We start from the raw sequence: 23063 nt of genomic DNA, 5'->3' as shown, positions 1-23063 counted from the left end.
CTTGAGGCGCAAAAGGATAGAGGCTCATTGAACGGGGCTTTTTCAACACTGAAGCGAGGCACGTAGCCTAGGCGCAACGAGGCTCAGTCGAGGCGTAATTGAGGCGCGATGTGGGCTTAAAACCTTGTAATTATTACTACAGGGCCTTCTCTCCTATGGGTCGACCCCCTAAAACCCTTAATCGACTATCAATCGGCCTTCTAATCCACACATACTAACCTATCGATCGGTCGTTTCCTCCTTTTCTTCGACTGGCGACTGCGACGTTGAACAAGACAACAACAACACTTCGATTAATCGATTCACATATTTAATTCTTTCCGTAAGTGATTCTATTCTTCGATTGATCCTTCGATTTATACTGTTAACCATCTGTGTTGAAAGAATTTTGTTCTTCTGAATCAAATTATCTCGACAATCACCGCAATTCGTGTGTATGTGTCTGTTCTTTTTTTTTTCTTTCTAAGTATGCATTTATTTGTATGTGTCTGTTCTTGTTTTTTTTTTCTTTTCTAAGTATGCAGTTATAATCATTGTGATGTCATTGATCCAGTCTCTTTGGATGACATTGATAAAAGTAACGAATGGTTGCTTGGTATAATGGATGAGGATGGAGAAGAAAATGAAGATTATGTGTTTGATGATGACGATTTGACATGGAGGGATGTTGGTATAGCTTCCGGAACTTATGAGCTTGGCCATAATACTAGAAGATAGAATGTTGCTAGTTCAAGTTCGAAAGGAAAGGAAAAAGCTAGACCACACCTTGTAGATGAAGATGATGAAGTTGTTATGCTAGAGAAGAGTGACACTGAAGAAGAAGACATTGGGGATTGTGAGACGGATGAGGAGGACGAGTTTGATGTTTGATGATGATTATCAGTGACTTTATTTGATGTTTTATTTATGCATGATGGATATTTTTGTTAAACTTAGTACTTGACTATGCTTGTTGATAGCTTTTATAACTTTAGGTTGGTATTTTGAGTTTGATAATGAACTCTATTGAAGCCTTATATTGGGTATTAATGATATTTGAGTTTGATTGCCGTGAACACCATTTTCTTATTTTAATTAAAATCGATGCCCCCATGTGAATAACACCATTCTACTCACCCAATTACAAACAAACCCTACTCAAACTTTACCTAAACCATCACCAAAGTCAACAAATCCAACAAATCTCACTTAACCCATCAACATCTTACCAAAACATAAGGAAAAAAAAGGGACAAGGGGATTCGGTGAGGATGGAAACCATAAATAATGAGGAAGGGGGATCCATCAAGGGGGAGGCATTCACGAACAAGGGGAGAGAACATAAAAAATAAAAAAAACACTCATCAAGGAAAAAAAACAAAAACAAGAAGCAATGGAGAGGATTTACAGTGGAGGTTCAAAGACATCGGGAAGTTATAAGCGGCCGTGGAAGCTCGAAGTTGTCGTGTTCTTTATTCTTTGAAGTAATCTCTAGATCTACTTTCTATGGTTGATTTTAGGTGAAACTAAGTAGAGATTCGGGTTGTGGGGAAGAAATAGAACTATTGAGGTCGGTTTTATTTTCCGGCGACCGGCTCCACCGTTGGAGCCTCCGGCCACCGTGGGAACCTTTCTGTGCTTGAGAGATTGAGAGAATTCTCTGGAACTCTCTCTTTTATTTGTGAGATGAGAAAATGAGGAAGAATGAATAATAGCCCGTTTTGGTTTTAATATACTGTACAAAATGACGTAGTTTAACGAATGAGCAATCTGTAATTTCGCATGGGATATTCGCCAATAAGATCTTTCTTAGTTTGTAATTTTCTATTATGGCCATTAGTATAACTTTTAACTTGAGCTACTATTTAAATTTATTTTACATTTTAATCCTATTTTTATATGTTACGTATTATTGTAAATTTGACATTGGTCACTATATGTTTAACTATTATATATAGTCACTGATCGTATATTATATTTTTATTTAAATTTGATCTTAAATTTATTATTCTTTTGTTTTAGTCACCAAATTATTAATTTGTTAGTCTTTGTTTTCATGTTGTAAATTAGCATTAAGTCATGTATATATTAATTTGAATATATATAACATTAATTTAAACTTATTTGATTTCGTTCTAAACCTATAAAGTAGTTTCAATTATTTACTTAGTAAATTTATTTTCATAAAAGCTTTAATGTTATTTAATTTATTATGTAAATCATTTCTTGTTATTTATTATATTTTCAAATATTATGTATTCATAATATATATTTATTAACTTTTAGCAACACCAGTTTAATTGGTTTTGACATCTTTGTTAACATTAAATATTAAATATAATGGAATACAATAATGAAATTCAAATGACGTGAGATTTCATTGTCCTTATTTTCAAAGCTTTTGCAAGTGGAGCTCCCATTATAATATAAAATTCTTCTTTAAACAATTTAATTTTATGGGTCAAGGTGATGGAAAATTACTTTACAGTAGTGTGTGTTTATAAAATATATATTTATTATTTATTAATTGCGTTGTTCTCACATTATATAGTGTTTAAAATTATGTTCTTATTTTCAAAACTTTGACTATTATGTGATTGAAATGTTGTGAGATTCTTATCCTATTTTATATATAAAAAAACTTTTGCAAGTGGAGCTCCCATTATATATTGCTTAAATTATGTTGTTTCACATTACAAATTATATTAATTATTTTTAAATATTATTTTTTCTTACTTATTATTTATTTCATCTTTAAGGATTAAAATATTATTATAAATATTTATTTTATTTTCTTAAAACTTTATTATATATTTCATGCAAAATTGATATTTAAATTATATCGATTTGAATTTTTAAAAAAAATCAAGGAGAATGAAGTTTCAAATTTGAATAAGAAATAAATGAAATAGCTTCCTCGACGGAGTATGTTAATGTCGAGATTTCTTTTCAAATAAATATTTTTTTAATTAATTAATTTTATTGAAGCAAATTAATCATTTTATAAAAGGATCATTTTAATTTTATATTCGATTCGGGTTTCTACCATTACAACATGTAGCTAAACAGTATCAATTTTGGGCGCTGTGGGGTGCTAATCCTTCCCCACGCGTAATCGACTCCCGAACCCGTTTTAATCAAATCTTTGGTAAACGCAGACCAACTTTTGTCTTAAAAATGATTTTTCTTAAAATTATTTTTAAAAGGCGATTTTAGGTATTCGACTTACCTAACCCAAAGGTTGATGGCAACTCTTTCCAATTAATCCAATTAATTCAAAATCACCATTTTCCAAAATTAAAATCGTAACTGTTTTTTAAAAATTAAACGATTGTCCTGCCGAAAAAACGGTTACGACAGCTTGGCGACTCTGCTGGGGAAGTTTGTTTTCAGAAGTCAGGCTGTAAGTCGCTTACACATTGTCGTTTGGTGAAAATTATGAGTTCGAGTCTTTAGTTAACTTATGATCCTTTTATTGAAGTTTTAATTGCTTCATTTATTATTATCTTATTAACATTTTTCTTTGTTTTAGATTTGTCCAAAGTTTTTTCGTCGATGGTTTCGTTAAAGGGCTGAATGTTCCTCACACACATCTGTTCATTTGCATACCATAAGCTCACTTACGCTTTGTCCCTTTTAAGTTGAGATGAAAGCTTAACCTACTTGAGATAATTTGTTTCTCCGTACGGGTTTTAGCAAGTATCTTTGGGGTTCATATATCTTATGTCTACTTGAGATAAATTGTTTCTCCGCATGGACATAAGTGAATGTATCCTCTCGAACTAAACTCGATCCATACGAGCCTGTAGTGGGCTAGGATTGAGGGTTTGGTAGCCCAGGGGGCACCGACATCAAGGACAATTCGAGTACCTTTTCCTAATAGAGTCGAAACCATGCATAGTGAACCCTAGAACAATCACCCTAGTATGACATACTGAACCTCTGTCTGTCAATAGGTACCCAAATAAGTGTACACAAAGGAGGGTGTTCTGAACCTTACCTTTTTTGCTTTATATTCGTAAAATATTTGTTCTTTTCGAATAACATTATGTGACTAGATACCATGTGTTTAGGATCATAATCATTTTGGGGTAGAAAGCATGTTCGGGTATGATTATATCTATTAAAGCATGCTCAAGTAGATATCATGATTGGGTAGGTGTTATATTATTTGTAGATACATATTTTAATTCTATGATTATCTTGCTATTACTAATTCATTTTTTCCTCTTTTGTTTGTATTCTAATTTATTTTGTTGCTTGCATTGGCATTTTTGCATAATCATCATGAAAAAGAAATGTGTTGATTAACCAGTAATCATCAGATTAGAAGAGCGATCATTGCAATGGAAAAAAGTTTTCATAACAAGGAAGAACTCAATCCAACTGTACGAGCTTGGTCGGAGGAAATGCAAAAGTAAAAGGAGATAGTTTTCCTGAAGGTTATGTATCGCAGCTATCCACGGTGTCAATGCTAATCTCAAGCAGAACGATTTACGAGAATTGACAGAGATTTGGGAAAGTTGGAGAACACCCGCCAAAGAAAGGTTTTACAAGAAATATGGTGACGTAACGTAACTTCTTTATGTAAAGATGGATGAATCATTTCTCAAGGCTCTGGTATGATTCTGGAATCCTGTATACAGCTGTTTTACTTTTAACAAGCAGGATTTGACACCAACGATCGAGGAGTATACAACTCTGTTTAATTTCGAAAACATCCAGGTGGATAAAGTTTATTCCAGACCTCCGAAAGTTCAATCTTTCAAGAAAACTAGTAAGATTACCGGTACAGGTGAAATTGGATAGTACAACACATTCAACAAAAAGGAGAAAACGATATTTTCCTTGGCATTGTCTCAAGAAGGTGATACTCGAGCATAGAGATGAAGATAGAGATTGGACACATTTTCTCTTGCCATATATGGTCTAGTAATATTCCAAAGACTTTGTTCCATGTGGAGAGTGTTGTTGCATATTTCTTTGACATATTGGAGAGGGTAAATCCAGCACCAGCAGTTTTGGCAGAAACTTTCTGATCCCTAAATAATTATCGAAGATTCGCCTTTGAAAGAATTTCTGAGCAAAGAGTGGCCAGAAGGGTTACCAAGGAAGAAATGGATAACAACTTTCAGTAATTTACAAGACCGAGATATTGCTTGGTGTGTTCCCTGGCTTAGATATACTGATATTTTATTTAGATAAGGGGATCTTGACCATGTCCCTTTGCTGGGATTTTGGGGAGGAGTCAGCTATGCCCCATTAATGGTTCTCATACAATATATAGCTCGACAATTTGTTCCAGTAACAAGTGGCTTAAAGGAATCTGAAATCACTTATCGTGGAGACCATTACAAGAAGAAAGCACGAGATCTATCTCTCGCTTGGAAAAGAACCTTTAGAACAAGAGTTGTGTCTGGAGATGTTATGTATACACCCGACTATGAGGCTTGGAGATTTACCAGGACAAATGAAAATGTCCTTTTGCCAGATCCAGGAGGAGATATCCCTTGGGAAGAACTTATCAAGGTGGTACCTTCACAGGTTGAGATTCTTACTGCCGAGTTTGAAGCTGAAAGGAAAAAATGGGACAAAGCAATGGAAGAAGCAAGACAAGAAAAGTTCATGATAGATCTTGATAGGGGTCTCCATGTTAAACAATGTGATTTGTTGAAGAAAGATAAAGAGAAAGTTGATCTCGAGCTAGCTGATTTAAAAAGTGAATACCGTAATCTACAAAAGGCAAAAAATCTGGGTCTAGCAAGATTGAAGCTGAAAGGAAAAAATGGGACAAAGCAATAGAAGAAGCAAGACAGAAAAGTTCATGATAGATCTTGATAGGGGTCTCCATGTTAAACAATGTGATTTGTTGAAGAAGATAAAGAGAAAGTTGATCTCGAGCTGCTGATTTAAAAAGGAATACCGTAATCTACAAAGGCAAAAAATCTGGGTCTAGCAAGACATCACAACAAGGGCTAAAGAGTTGGAAATTGAGAGGCAACGAGTTCAAAGTCTGGGCTGAGAACAAACACCAACTTAGGAGAATTGAAGCCGAAGAAATTGCGGGACAAATAAAGCTGAGAAAAAGTGACTAAGCACTTAAGATTGGAAGCCGTAGAGTCAAGAAATTGAAGACTGAAGGAAGCTGTATTGAAGGAGTGGGAAGCAGAAAAACATCGAGTCAGGTTTGGAAGCTGAGATGATAATATACTCGAGGAACTGAGGCCAGATCAAAGATTCAGGAATTAGAGAAAGAAAAGAAAAGAAAAAGGAAATGTGGACTGAGAGACAGGGATAACCAATTCTTGAAGAAAACATGCCAAATGGGTCTTATGCAAGATTTTAACAAAGAGCAGTAGAGTGGGACAATTAACCAAGAAATTGAAGTTTACAAACCAGTTATGAAGAGGAGTTGAATCGGTCTCATCTATGAATGAGCTAATAGATCATATCTCACATCTTAGGAGTCCTTACTTCAAATGCAAGTGCCACCTGAATGGATGAACTTAAGGCTTACCCGTGGAGAAAACTCTTTACGAGAGCAAGTCAGGACTAGAGAGTGAGTTTCAATGCGTCGAGTACACATTACCAATCTCAAAAGGGAAATTACTCAGTAAGGAGGGATGGATACAATGAACACCACCGATGTTGGTTGAGGAACGCATGATGGCGAAGAATAGCACAAATGAGTGAGGTGGCCCATTATACACAAGAACTAGCCAACAAGGCTGAATTATTGTTTTGTACTAGTTTATCATCTGAATATGGGAGAAGGTCGCTGGATCATGAATGAAATCATGGAATTAACAACAGAGCCAACAGTATTTGTAGAATTGATCTTCTTGTAAAGATGAAAGCTCTTTGTAAGAATGAAACTTTTCTAAGAATGGTTACTTTGGAATCGATACCTTTTGCATTTCATTTGCATCTTTGCATAATAGAGTCTTATATCATGCATTTGTATTTTGTTTTAAACTATTTACATGCATCCATTAAAATACCAAAAATAATATAAAATATTTTCCAATCATTGTAGTTATTCTGGCATTCATTTCACACCCGTACGGTACTCGAAATACAACTAAGAAAATTAAAGCAAGAATGATTCAACTGAACAAAACAAACAAGCTCAAGAAATGAGAGAGAGATTAATTAAGATGGAAGCAGAGATAACAAATTCGCAAACGGTCTACCACAAAGGATGGAAGAAAGTTTAAGAACTGCTATAGGTAGAAGGATCGCGGATGACCAACTAACATCATCCGAGCAAGATCTATCGCATTCTCAGGTTTGGACCATCATCACATATGCGGGGCTTACTTCTGACCCCCAGCACCCACCAGGGTTTACACCAGAATTCGGTCCTCCTCCTGGTTTTACACTTATACACATCTCTGACCCTTCGGTACCTCAAAAGCCGACCTCATGTATATGTCAGCAATGAATCAACAGTACCACATGGGATCTGCATTCCCAAAAATTATTAGCCTGTTACTGAACGCTTAACTCTAGATCTAAAAGACTTAGCCGAAAGGAAAAAGCCAATGAACAAATAACTCAACAGTTGAAGAATTTGAAGAAATGGTAAAATAGAATGATTGAACCGTTCTATGGGTCTGACGCTAGACAGCTGAGATTGGTACCAGACTTGATCATCCTTATGAAATTCAAGGTTTCTGAATTCGAAAAATATAATGGAACCACTTGCCCCTCATCTCATATTACCATGTTTTTCTAGAGGATGGCTGGTCATGTGAATGATGAAAAACTGTTGATTCATTATTTTCAAGACAGTTTAACAGGTTCTGCCCCAAGTGTATAACCAATTAACTAGGCTCACATCAAATCATGGAAAGACTTGGAAAAGCATTCATAGAACAGTACCGACATGTTACAGATATGGTTCCTAATCGGTGGACTCTTCAGAATATGGAAAAAGAAGCAATGAGACTTTCCGACAATATGCCCAAAGGTGGCGTGATGTTGCTGCATAGGTCCAACCCCCTTTACTCGAAAAAAAGCTACTATAATTTTTGTCAACACTTTGAAAGCTCCATACTTGGGGCATTTGCTTGGAAATGCCACAAAATTTTACTGATTTGATCATCTCTGGTGAGCTCATCGAAAATGCTATAAAAAGTGGCAAGATTGAATAGCTGAAGGGTCTAGCTCCAAAAAACTTGTATACCGGAAAAATGAGAATGAAGTTGCAAGTGTCTACCACAAGAATACTGCAAATAGTGTCACAATAACCCAATCAAGGGCGGAGAGGAATGACATGAACACTGCCATAAATGATTTCAGGGGACCTCGCAAGGAGAGAGAAAAAGTATCATTCACACTACTACCCGTACCCTATTCAGAGATATACGCCTCATTATTAAAAGCAGATGTGGTACGCCCCTACCGTTTGACTCCTCTTCAACCACCGTACCCTTATTGGTATGACGCAAATACAGATTGTGATTTCCCGATGGAATGCTGGCCATTCTATTAAGAATTGTTTTGCCTTCAAAAAGATAGTGCAAAATCTGATTAACACAGGAGGATTACAGTTTGACTCAACAGATGTATCAACACACCCACTACCGAATCATGGAGGTAAAGGGGTAAATGCAATCAATGAGGAGAATAGGAGGAAGGCAAAGAAAGACGTTCATGAAATTAAATCTCCCTTCAATTAGGTATTAACAACAACTCTGTCAGTCTGGCATGATTTAACAAGATCCTAAGCCAAAGACCACGAGTGTGGACACTATTGCGAATATCATCGAGAAGAAGGACATGAAATTCACTTTGCCCTGAATTCAGGGGTTATTACAAAGATTGATGGATAATAAGGAGGTAGAGTTCTTTGAGGAAGATAAGGAAAAAAGAGAAGAATGTCTTCACGACAGAAAATTCCGAGCCCGTTCACAGAACAAGCAAGCCAGTGGTCATTACTGTGAAACCATCAGCAATAATTCTGAGTCGTCAACGCCAAAAGTTGTAATCACAGCTCCTTCACCATTCCCATTTAAAGACACCAGCAAGGTGCCTTGGAACTACACTGCCAATGTTTCATTGATAAGGGATTCTGGTTCGCTAGAGAAAATAAAGGTAGTTGAAGGTGAAGCACCAAGAGGCAACTTGATGACTGAAATAGTGAATGAAGTTGGTCACTTCACAAGAAGTGGGAGGTGCTATTCTCCCGAGATATCGAAAGAAGTAGATAAAGTGAAAGCAAAAGGAAAAGTTATAGTGGTACCGCAGAAGATATTCAACGACGAACCCCCACCAATGATCAATTAGCCGGTAACAGAAACACAAGCTCAAGAATTCTTGAAGTTTCTAAAATATAGTGAGTACAATGTAGTTGAGCAGCTACACAAGCAAAAAGCACGGATTTCGATTTTGGATTTGTTAATAAATTCAGAAGTACATCAGAATGCTTTATTGAGAGTGCTCAATCAAACGTTTGTTCCTGAGGATATACCAGTGAACAAGTTGGATCGAATTATAGGGCACATAGCTGCTGACAACTACATAACTTTCACTGATGATGAAATTCCTGATGGTGGAATGGGATCGGTAAAAGCCCTAAATATCACAACTCACTGTTATGGTCATGTCTTACCAGGTGTTTTGATTGACAATAGGTCTGCACTTAATGTTATGCCTATGGCCACATTACGAAGGTTACCGGTGGACAACTCATATATGAGGGCCTACCAAAACATTGTCAGAGCCTTTGATGGAACTCAACGGAATGTGCTTGGAAATATAGAGGTACCACTGTTAATTGGACCAACTATCTACAATATTGATTTTTTGGTGATGGACATCAACCCTTCATATAATTGCTTATTTGGGAGGCCATGGATTCATTCTGCAGGGGCAGTCCCTTCGTCCTTACACCAAAAATTAAAATTAGTGTCAGATGGTCAGTTGATCAGTATTGGGGCAGAGGAAGAAATTATTGCTTCTGTGACGACTGACATCCCATATATTGAGATGAATGAGAATGCTTTAGAGTATTCCTTCAGAGCCTTAGAATTTGTCAATGCTACTTTTGTTGTTGAAAGAAACAATATTCCTCGCCCATGCTTATCTAATTGTACTAAGATGATTGTGCGAGAGACTCTAGGAAAAGGATCCAAGATAGGAAGGGGTATTGGTAGATGCCTGCAAGAGACTTTATATCCCAAATTTGTCATGATAAAGGGCGATCGCTTCGGGTTGGGATTTAAGCCTGATTTTTAGCAAAGAAAGAAAGAAACGAAAAAGAGAGGTAAAATAAGAAGAGCTAGACTGAAAGGAGAGGACATTCCGTGGGAGCATATGTCTTTTCCTCCCCTGATGAGCTCTTTCAAGTTTGGAGGAGTGTTTAATATAGAGCAACAGTTAGCCAGAGCAATTGACGAAGAAGAGCAGATGAAAGACAGAAACTTGTTCAATGAAGCTCTGGAGGGTTTGGTCATTAACGTGATAACTGTAGTTTTTAAGATTAATTCAGAGTAATACCCAATACTAATCCCTATACTTGTGCCCGCAAGTATTAAGGAATTTTCATAAGGGCAGCTATGTTAACTCTACTTGCTTTCAATAAAAGGCAGTCTTTTGTTTCTTAAATGACCATTATTATTTTACATTTTCATTCTTTATTCTTTATTCTTTACATTCATTTCATAAATTTTGGTCTCCTTCCAAATATATATCGATTCAATTTTTCCCTTTGCAGGTGTCACAATATCAATAGCATGAATGTTTCTGAATTAATACTGAGATAAACTTTGAGCATCCCATATGTCTGGAAGAAATCAATGAGTGTCTGGATGAGGTAGAATGTGATGTTCCTAACGAACTATTAAGACTGGTAGAAAATGAGGACAAATAGATTTTACCTCACCAGGAAGAAACTGAGGTTATAAACTTGGGAACTGATGATGATAAGAGAGAAGTGAAAATCAGCATCACACTTTCTGCTGAGATAAGGCAAGACTTGATAGATCTTCTTCGAGAATTCAAGGACATCTTTGCATGGTCTTGCCAAGATATGCCAGGGCTGAGTACATATATAGTAGTGCACAAGCTTCCGATAAAGCCTGAATGTAAGCCAGTTCAACAAAAGCTCAGAAGAATGAAGCCAGAAATGTTGTTAAAAATTAAAGAGGAAGTGATGAAACAAATTGATGCAGGGTTTCTTCAAGCGGCAAAGTATCCAGAATGGGTTGCCAACATAGTTCCTGTGCCAAAGAAAAATGGGAAAGTTCACATGTGTGAGGATTACATAGATCTTAATAAAGCAAGCCCGAAGGACAATTTTCCATTGCCTCATATAGATACTTTAGTGGATAACACTTCTAGTCATTCGTGGTTTTCTTTTATGGATGGCTTCTCGGGGTATAACCAAATAAAAATAAACATTGAAGACATGGAAAAAACCACATTCGTGACTATGTGGGGCATATTTTTCTATAAAGTGATGCCATTTGGTTTGAAAAATGCTGGGGCAACTTACCAAATAGCTATGGTGACTCTTTTCCATGACATGATGCACAAAAAATTGAAGTGTATGTGGATGACATGATTGCCAAGTCCAGACTGAAGGTGAACACATTCAAAACTTGAGGAATCTTTTCCAAAGGTTAGGAAATATCAATTGAAACTCAATCCAACTAAATGCATATTCGTGGGTAACATCATGGAAACTCTTGGGTTTCGTGGTTAGTCAAAAAGGAATTGAGATTGATCCAGATAAAGTAAAGGCCATTCAAGATCTTCCACCGCCTCATACACAGAAAGAAGTTTGAGGATTCTTAGGAAGGTTAAATTATATATCTCGATTCATTTCACAATTAACTAAAAAATGTGACCCAGTTTTCAAATTGCTTTGAAAGAACAACCCCAAAGTTTGGAACGATGAGTGCCAAAAGGCTTTGGAGATAATCAAGGGATATTTGTCTAATACTCCAATTCTGGTGTCACCAGTCCCTGGTAAACCATTGATCCTTTATCTAACGGTATTTGAAAATTCGATGGGATATGTATTAGGGTAGCATGAAGAATCTGGAAAGAAAGAGAGAGCCATCTATTATCTAAGTAAAAAGTTAACCGATTGCGAAATCTGATACCCGCCAATTCAAAAGCTATGTTGTGCTTTGGTGTGGGCTACTCGAAGGCTCAGGCAATACATGTTATACCATACTACTTGGTTGATATCTAAGCTTGACCCTTTGAAATATTTAATGGAATCACCGGCTTTAACTGGTAGATTGGCTAGATGGCAGATGTTGTTATCAGAATTTGACATTGTATATGTGAACCAAAAAGCAATCAAAGGGAGTGCCATAAAAGATTTCCTTGCAAGTCGTACCTCAGATGATTATGAGTCCTTAAACTTTAAGTTTCCAGATGAGGCTCTGATGTGCATCACAACCAAGGAGGAAACAATTTCAGATGATAAATCCTGGAGGCTGTATTTTGATGGGGCATCTAATGTTTTAGGACAAAGAATTAGAGCAGTACTGATTTCCCCAGAAAATGTGTATTATCCTTTTACGAGCATATTGGAGTTCTTTTGCACCAATAATATGGCAGAGTATGAGGCTTGTGCTATAGGGTTAAGAGCAGCTGTAGAAAGAAAAATCAAAGTGCTCCAAGTATATGGAGACTCCTCATTAGTGGTGTATCAATTGTGAGGAAAATGGGAGACAAAGGATCCAAAGTTAGTGGAATACCAAAGATTGATCCTTGAATTGGTAAAAGAATTTGAATATGTCACTTTCAATTATCTCCCTCGAGAAGATAATCAAATGGAAGATGCTTTGGCGACACTTTCTGTAAAGTTCCAAGTAAATAGAAGAGCTGACATGATGCCAATTAAAATGCAAATGTATAAAACCCCGACACACTGTTATAATATCGAAGAAGAGGAAGATGGTCATCCATGGTATTATGACATTTTACAATACATCAAGCATCAAACTTACCCACAAGGTGCGTCTGAGATCGATAAAAAGACAATAAGGAGAATGGCTGCCATATATGTATTAGATGGGGAAGTTCTGTACAAAAAAGGTAGTGATCAAGTTTTGATGAGATGTGTGGATGCCCGAGAAGAAAAAAGTATACTTGATGAAGTACATGAAGGGATATGTGGAACACATGCGAATGGGCTTTCTATGGCCAGGAAGATCATGAGATATGGATACTATTGGGCCACTATGCATTCAGATTGTGTTGATTGTGCACGAAAATGTCACAAATGTCAAATATATGGAGATAAGATCCATACATTTCTGTCACCTTTGCAAGTGATGACCACACCATGGTTGTTTTGTATGTGGGGCAATTACACCAAAGGCTTTGAATGGACATCGCTTCATATTTGTAGCAATTGATTATTTTACTAAGTGGGTTGAGGCTGCTTCATATGCAAATATCATGAGATCTACAGTTTGCAAATTCATAAAGAGAGATAATTTACCGGTATGGGTTGCCAGAAAGAATTGTCACAGATAATGCCACCAATCTGAATAAAGATGATGGTAGAACTTTGTACTCAGTTCAAGATAAAACATTCTAATTCAGTGACATACCGTCCAATGATGAATGGAGCAGTGGAAGCAGCAAATAAAAATATTAAAAGGATCATCACAATGACCACTGATACTTACAGAGATTGGCATGACAAATTACCTTTTGCTTTGCATGCAAATCGAACTACAGTACGAACTTCGACAGGGGCAACGCCTTTCTCTTTAGTCTACGGGATGGAGGTAGTCTTGCCAGTGGAAGTAGAAATCCCATCACTTCGAATTTTAAAAGAGGTGAAGTTGGATGAAGCTGAATGGGTTCAAGCTCGGTTTGACCAGTTGAATCTCATTGAAGAAAAAAGATTAAGAGCTATTTTCCACGGTCAGATGTATCAGAAAAGGATGATGAGAGCTCATAATAAGAAAGTTCATCCAAGAGAATTTCGAGAGGGTGATCTAGTGCTAAAAAAGATCCTTCCAATTCATAAAGATTTCCGAGGGAAATGGATGCCTAATTGGGAAGGTCCATATGGTGTCAATAAGGCCTTTTCTGGAGGAGCATTGATAATGACATAGATGGATGAGAAAAACTAAGAAATCTGGTACACTCAGATTCTGTCAAGAAGTATTATGCTTGAAGAAAAAGAAAAAAAGGAAAAAAATGAAAAAAATGAAAAAATGAAGAGAAAAAAGGAGGGTTTGAGATGAAAATCCGCAAAGGACATCTTGAAACCAAAGGAAGACTTTGAGTTGAAAACCTAAAAAGGCGGCTCAAAGGCATTTTGAGATTAGGCATCAGACATCTAAATCATCTCGAGGGTCTTATATTTTGAGAGAAGCTTCATATCTATAGACATTTTGGAAATCCTTGAAGTCTTCCAGACAGAAGCTCAACTCGATAACTATATCAAGTGGATTGATTCAAGAACATTCGTGCTAGTGATTCATAGGGACATCTGACATGTATTTTTAAATTTCCATTATTTATGTGATTACCATAACTTTGTAAATTCAATTTCTTGTTTGTTCTTTCAAGTCCCAATTTTATTCATTTTTCTTATAAGTGGATTGACATGGCATTAAAAAATAAAAGATTTTTTGGTATTACTCTGAATTAATACTTACAATTTTAGAGATTCTAGCCCTAATGCTCGAAAATATTAGAGTAAGATGTGACCAAAGAAAATGCATGTGAGTTGAAAAAAGCACATTGAAAACAATGATATTTTGATATGCTGACAAAGATGAACAGTTCAAAAGGAAGAAGAAAAGGATTTGTATGGGAACAAGAGAAATGAGAATTTGTATAAAATAGCCCAAGCAAAGTGTGAAGTGCAAACGAAAGGACAAATGACGCATTTGAAATGAAGATTTGTAGGACCACAGAGTTCATAATTTTAAAAGGACATCATGCATACATCAGTAGGCATCTATAAATAGGAGCATGCTCATTCATTCATATTCATTGAAATGTTTTGAATGTTTTGACAGAAATTCAGAGAGAGTCAATAACAATTAAGATTCACCGCAAAGGAGGTGAACCAACATTTCCAATGGAGAGTTCATAATGAGAAGAACTCATCCGACAGAGGGAGAAGAAGTTCATAATGAGAAGAGCTTGTTCGACCTATCACTCGATTCACGGTATTTCAAATCAGTGATGCCTCGCTTGAGGGTTCAACATTTCCAGTGAAGAGTTCATAATGAGAAGAACTCATCCGACAGAAGGAGAAGAAGTTCATAATGAGAATAGCTTATTCGATCTATCACTCGATTCACGGTATTTCGAATCAGTGACACCTCACTTGAGGGATTGACATTTCCAATGGAGAATTCATAATGAGAAGAACTCATCCGACAGAGGGAGAAGAAGTTCATAATGAGAAGAGCTTGTTCGACCTATCATTCGATTCATGACATTTCGAATCAGTGATACCTCGCTTAAGGGATTGAAATTTCCAATTGAGAGTTCATAATGAGAAGAACTCATCCGACAGAGGGATAAGAAGTTCATAATGAGAAGATCTTGTTCGACCTATCACTCGATTCACGACATTTTGAATCAGTGACGCCTCGCTTGAGGGATTGACATTTCTAATGGAGAGTTCATAATGAGAAGAATTCATCCAACAAGGGAGAAGAAGTTCATAATGAGAAGAACTTGTTCAACTTCAGACCAACATTTCCAGAAGAACCCACGACTTGAAGAGAAGAAATTGAGTCAAAAATGACGCTCTTTTATTTTTGCTTCATTCCCGTTTCACAGCAATGAGCAAAGAGGGGCAGCTGTGAGCACCATTTTCTTATTTTAATTAAAATCGATGCCCCCACGTGAATAACACCATTCCACTCACCCACTTACAAACAAACCCCACTCAAACTTTACCTAAACCATCACCAAAGTCAGCAAATCCAACAAATCTCACCTAACCCATCAACATCGTACCAAAACATAAGAAAAAAAGAAAGGAATAAGGGGATTCGGTAAGGATGGCAACCATAAAGAATGAGGAAGGGGGGATCCATCAAGGGGGAGGCATTCACGAACAGGGGGAGAGAACATAAAAAATAAAAAAAACACTCATCAAGGAAAAAAAACAAAAACAATAAGCAAGGGGAGAGGACTTACAGTGGAGGTTCAAAGACATCGGGAAGCTATAAAGCCGGCCGTGGAAGCTCAAAAGTTGCAGTGTTCTTCATTTCTTTTGAAGGTAATCTCTAGATCTACTTTCCTATGGTTGATTTTAGGTGAAACTAAGTAGAGATTCGGGTTGTGGGGAAGAAATAGAATGATTTGAGGTCGGTTTTATTTTTCCGACGACCGTGCTCTACCGTTGACTCCGCCGTTGGAGCCTCCGGCCACCGTGGGAACCTTTCTGTACTTGATAGAATTGAGAGAATTCTCTGGAACTCTCTCTCTTTTATTTGTGTGAGATTAGAAAATGAGGGAAGAATGAGAATAATAGCCCGTTTTGGGTTTTAAATATACTGTACAAAATGACGTAGTTTTAACGAAGGGGCAATCTGTAATTTCGCATGGGATATTCGCCAATAAGATCTTTCTTAGTTTGTAATTTTCTATTATGGTCATTAGTATAACTTTTAACTTGAGCTACTATTTTAATTTATTTTACATTTTAATCCTATTTTTATATGTTATGTATTATTGTAAATATTTGACATTGGTCACTATATGTTTAACTATTATATTATAGTCACTGATTGTATATTATATTTTATATTAAAATTTGATCTTAAAATTTATTATTATTTTGTTTTTAGTCACCGAATTATTTAATTTGTTAGTCTTTGTTATTTCATGTTGTAAATTAGCATTTAAGTCATGTTAATATATATATATATATATATATATATAACATTAATTTAAACTTATTTGATTTCGTTCTAAACCTATAAAGTAGTTTCAATTATATTTACTTAGTAAATTTATTTGTCATAAAAGCTTTAATGTTATTTAATTTATTATGTAAATCAATTTCTTTGTTATTTATTATATTTTCAAAATCTTGTGTATTCATAATATATATTTTATTAACTTTTAGCAAATACCAGTTTAATTGGTTTTGACATCTTTGTTAACATTAAATATTAAATATATAATGGAATACAATAATGAAATTCAAAATGACATGAGATTTCATTGTCCTTATTTTCAAAAGATTTTACAAGTGGAGCTCCCATTATCATATAAAATTCTTCTTTAAACAATTTAATTTTATGGGTCAAGGTGATGGAAAATTATTTTACGGTAGGTGTGTGTTTTATAAAATATATATTGTATTATTTTATTAATTGTGTTGTTCTCACATTATATAGTGTTTAAAATTATGTTCTTATTTTCAAAAACTTTTGATTATTATGTGATTGAAAATGTCGTGAGATTCTTATCCTATTTTTATATAAAAAAAACTTTTGCAAGTGGAGCTCCCATTATATATTGCTTAAAATTATGTTGTTCTCACATTACAAATTATATTAATTATTTTTAAATATTATTTTTTTCTTACTTATTATTTTATTTCATCTTTAAGGATTAAAATATTATTATTATAAATATTTTATTATATTTTCTTAAAAAATATTATATTATTTCATGCAAAAATTGATATTTAAATTATATTCGATTCAAATTTTAAAAAAAAATCAAGGAGAATGAAATTTTCGAATTTGAATAAGAAATAGATGAAATAGCTTTCTCGACGGAGGATTGTTAATGTCGAGATTTCTTTTCAAAATTAAATAATTTTTCTAATTAAATAATTTTATTGAAGCAAATTAATCAATATTATATAAAAGGATCATATTTTAATTTTATATTCGATTCAGGGTTTCCACCATTACAACAATGTGTAAGCTAAACAGTATCAATTTTGGGCGCTGTGGGGGTGCTAATCCTTCCCCACGCGTAACAGACTCCCGAACCCGTTTTAATCAAATCTTTGGTAAACGCATACCAACTTTTGTCTTAAAAAATGATTTTTCTTAAAATTGTTTTTAAAAGACAGTTTTAGGTATTCGACCTACCTAACCCAAAGGTTGATGGCGACTCTTTCCAATTTAATCCAATTTAATTCAAAATCAACCATTTTCCAAAATTAAAATCGTAACTGTATTTTAAACAATTAAACGATTGTCCCGCCAAAAAATGGTTACGACAATTGCATTAACATATACATGTATTACAATTTTTTGGATATCACGCGCCTCACCTTCGTTAATCGTGTGCCTTTCATGCGCCCCGCGCCTCAAGGCTCCATGACACTATGTGCCTCGATGCGCCTTGAGCCTTAAATAACTTTGATCTAAACTTCTCAAAGCTATCTTTTGAGCAGATGACCCCTCTTGAAAAACAATGCTCGAAAGTTGAGGTTTGGGAAGCTATTGCTTCGTCCAAAAGTAACAAAGCCTCGGGCCGGATGGTTTGAATATGGGATTCTTTAAGAAGTTTTGGCCCAATCTAAAAGATCTCATTATGAAATAATTTAGGGATTTTTTCTCGGGTAAGAGTTGGGAGAAGAGGATCAATGATGCATTTATTACCTTGATTCTGAAGAAATCCTCTCCGAAAGAATTGGAGGACTATAGATCAATTAGCTTGGTTGGTGGATTTTACAAGATACTATTGAAAGTATTGTCAAGGAGATTGAGGTTCTGTATAAACCAAGTTATAAGCCCTAATCGGTTCGCATTCATCCCGGGTAGACAAATACTTGATTGTTCCTTCATAGTTAATGAAGGTATAGACTATTGGAGGAGGAAAGAGTTAGTACTTAAAGTAGACTTTAGGAAAACATACGACTCAATCGAGTAGTCTATCCTGTTATGTGTAATGAAGGATATGGGTTTTGGAGATCGATGGATCTCTTAGACCCAAAAATGTGTTTCAATGACATCCATATCAATCTTGGTTAATGAGGCGCCTACTAATAGTTCCCGATGGCTAGAGGGTGCGCCAAGGTTTTTCTCTTTCACCCTTATTATTCAATCTAGTAGGTGAGATTCTAAACTTGATGTTGTTAAAGGCTGCAGAGAATGGGTTGTTCAAGGGATTTCGGGTGGGAAACTAAAGTAATTTCTATGAATTAACCCACTTGTAATTTGTAGATGATTTAATTATTTTCTGCAGAGCTTCAAGAGGTTAAATTGTTAATGTGGTCAGGGTATTAAAAGTGTTCGAAGTTATGGTGGGTCTTCAACTAAACTATTTTAAGAGCAGGTTGTTTGGAGTAAATATAGAGGATGAAACTTTGGGGAGTGGGCTTTGGCGGCTAACGTTTCAGTAGGTTCTTTTCCCTCCGAGTACCTTGGTTTGCCTATTGGAGCGGAGAGGAACTCGAAAGTCTTATGGGATCCAATGGTTCAGAAGTTCTACAATAAATTAGGTTGGAAGGCTTCTATGTTGTTTTTGACTGGTAGGTTGGTGCTTATAAAGTCAGTAATGTCTGCTCTTCCTATTTTTTTTCTCTCTATGTTTAAGATTCCGGCTACCATTTGCAATAAGTTAAACTCGACCATGGCTAGATTTCTTTGGGTGATAATGAAGAGAAAAATTGTATACATTGGGTAAAGTGAAGTACCATCTGTCTACCCAAGAAGTGTGAGGGTTTAGGGGTCATTGATTTAAACCTTCTAAATCAAGCCTTACTAGGAAAGTGGGTGTAGAAGTTTGACGCAGAGTCGGATTCACCTTGGAAGAATATGATATGCAATAGGTATAACTTGGATCCCCAGTTTGTAGTCCTAACTAACGATCATCTAAAGCATCCCTCGTGTTTTTGGAGAGGGATTGTTAGGTCTTGTATACATGAAGACAAGTTTGGGAGTGTTTTCAAAGTCATATTAAGTGTCGTTTGGGAGATGGGAAGGTTGTTTTGGCACGATAATTGGCTCGGTAACGTCCCTTTAAAGTCTTAATTTCCAAGGATATTCTCCCTGTCGCTGAATAAGGGAGGGAAGATTACAGATTTTGGAAGTTTAAGCACTGTGTGTTGAGTTTGGGACATCAAAACTTAGTGGATTGGTAATTAGATCAATGGTTGAACCTAATGACCCTATTATCTTGTGTGAATCCCATTTTGGATGTTAAATATGGGTTAGTATAGACAGGGAATGTGGAAGGCATCTACTCAGTCAAATCTGCTAGAGACCTCATTCTTTGTAATAAAAGAGAGTGGAGTTGCGGTTTAAGTAATATCTGGAAAGGGTTAGTACCACCTAGGGTGGAGATTATGTTGTGGCAAGTAGATCATCGGAAAGTAGCGGTTAAAGTGGAGTTGGCCAAAAGAGGTGTTTCAGTGGTGGTAAATGTGCTCTGTCCCTTATGTAAGTCGTGTCCTGAAAAAACCTCCCATCTATTCTTTTTCTGTGTCATTTTATGGGGTCTTTAGAACCACCTAATCAGAATTTGGAGAATTTTAGTAGTTCTTCCTTTGGATTTTCCCTCCTTAGTGGCTGCGTGGGAGGGTTTAGCTCCTAACTCTCGTATTTGGCCGTTTATTCTTGGGGTAGCCTTTTGGTCAATCTGGAAATTTAGAAACTCTATTGTGTTTGACAATGGGCCTGAAGATATTCAATCATTCTACTTTGTAACAAGGTTTTGTATGGCTTCATGGTTTATAGCGAAGAATCCTGAATCCAAATTAAGTTTAGACACTTTGATTTGTGACCCCTCCATAGCAGATTCTATTCCCCGAGGGAGGCAACCTGCTATTTCCTCTCCCGTTACTTGGTCCCCTCCTTCGCCAGGTTTTTATAAGGTTAAGGTTGATGGTGCTGTTAACTCAGATTGGAACAGTGGTGGCATTGGTGGCTTGATTAGAGACTCAAATGGTCAAACTATGGGAACTTTTTCAAGAACGGTTAGCTCAGGTCCTCATGTTCTTGTCGAATAAAAGGTTGTTAGAGAGGGTATTCTCCTCGGGACATCATCTAGGGGGTATAGTTATGGTTGATTTATTTTGGAATGTGACTGCAGTAACACGGTTCTGTGGATCAAGGATCCGATGAGGTGCCCTGCTCCTTATGTTAGCCTCGTCAAGGAAATTGGTTCCTTAATATGTATAGAGGTTATTACTCTCAAGGTGATTAGTAGGTGTGCCAACTAGGAAGCTGACAAATTAGATAAACAAGGGATAGGGTAATTGGAGCCTAGTTGGGGTTCTAGTTTTGGTTGTACCGAGGTCTTGTAAGGGTTTCTGTTTGTAAGGCTTTAGTATGTTATCTGTTGTAATATGAGCTTTTTGTCATTCTATTAATAAATATGAGGTACTCTTTTTCCTCTTCCACTTTTTACTGTTCGCTCTATGGGGATTGGTAATTATGAAGGAGGTTTTTAACGAGACCTCCAATTCCTATCTAAAAAAACAAAGATAATTATTATATGATTAAAAAGGGCTGATGTACAATTAAATTGTCTTTTCGTTATTAATATAATTATTTTATTTCTCAGGAAACCTCTAATTACAAACATCATGTGGAGGAACTTACTCTTACAGGTACCTGTCTTCTTGGGCCCTCATTACAAGACTAAATTTGTTCCCCCGTTAGATTTTCACTTGTCATAGTTGCAAGTTTCATTAATTAAGAGAGTTGTTAGCTTTGCAGAGTCTCGAAAATGTAGCTTTGCAATTCTGTCTTCTCTTATCATTTTTTCACACGTCATTTCAGGCTTCATATCAAGTTATTGTCCTCGTGCTCAACTTTGAAGGCATGACAATTCTTCATTTAAAAGATGACCCTGACAGGACACATGCTTATGAAGTGAAGAATACTTTGATATTTAACGCATTTGTCATGTGTCAAGTAAGTAATTGATGATGTGAACTGCTTGGGGTATTCTTTCGATTTGCTGGTATTAGTTTTAAGGTTAATTTACTCATTTAGCACCAAAGTTGTAGTTAAACTCTCGATTTGGTAGCTAAGGGTTTAATCATTCACAATTAGTTACCTAGATCTCTGCTCCTATCTGTCAACTTTCCTAGATACCATTATTCAAATTGTTGAGTTAATCGATCGACGAATATGGCTAAGAGGGGTGTGAATTGACAATTAAAATTTTGGTGGAAGCTTTTGCAGAAAATTGAAAGTAATTGCACAGCGATTTAGAGTGGTTCGACTTTCTCAACCAAAGTCTACGTCCACTACCTTAGCTATCCACACTAAGGATTTTCCACAAATTCACTAATTTGTCTTTCTTTTGAGGACAAAGAGTAACCTTACAAACCCTCAAGAATTATACCCCAAATTCTTGAGAACACTCTCTCCCAAAGAGAACAATACAAATTTACAAACTTACAAGGAAATCCTCACAAGGTAGGTTGTTTGCACAATTCTAGAACAAAGAAAAGAACACTCAAGAATAATACAATTGAGCACAATAAGTGTTCTTGAAAGAAAAATGAATATTGAATGAAAAATAGGCTTGAAATACTCAAACTTGAGGTTTGATGCTTTCTCTTTGATTCTCTCTTGATTCTGGTTGCTTGTTGTTTCTTGTTATTGATCAATGGCTTCTAAGCTTGTTTAAATACTCCTTGAATTAATTCTGAACGTTGGGGATGATTAGTGGAGATAATAGAGTGTTTTAGTGTGAAATCAATTAATAAAACAGCTTGGAGCGTGGGGGGAATCTGTTCCCCTCATAGGGAATCGGTTCCCTAAGTGTAAAATTCAAATATTTCGACCGTTAAACAGGGGGGAATCGGTACCCCCTGGGGGGAATCGGTTCCCTCCGAGCATTCTGTTTTTCTTGGAGCCAAACCATTCAGGGGGAATCGGTACCCCATTGGAGGGGAATCGGTTCCCTCTGAGCAATCTGGAATTTTGGCTTTGAAATGGTTCAAAATATTTTGTAAAATTGTTTTGAAATTATTTTAAGACTAAAACTTAATTTTACACTTGAGTAAGGATTAAAAATAATTTTTGAAAGATTTAGAGTAATATTTTGATATTCGAATAATTATATCGAATATACTTAGAAAATCATTTGGAAAATCTTAAAATTCATTTAACTTAATTTGTTATATCGAAATATCAAAATGTTTTCAA

The 23063-nt window shown here is 35.8% G+C and overlaps 1 pseudogene; it reads left to right on the top strand.

Annotated features, from left to right (window-relative positions):
* The window catches only part of LOC120149047, a 35207-nt pseudogene that overhangs the window by 11207 nt on the left and 937 nt on the right, over nucleotides 1–23063 (top strand).

Source organism: Hibiscus syriacus, unplaced genomic scaffold, assembly GCF_006381635.1.
Source record: "Hibiscus syriacus cultivar Baekdansim isolate YM2019G1 unplaced genomic scaffold, ASM638163v2 tig00110988_pilon, whole genome shotgun sequence".
Lineage (NCBI taxonomy): Eukaryota > Viridiplantae > Streptophyta > Magnoliopsida > Malvales > Malvaceae > Hibiscus > Hibiscus syriacus.
The sequence above is the reverse complement of the archived record's forward strand: the minus strand, read 5'-3'. Positions and strand labels throughout refer to the sequence as shown.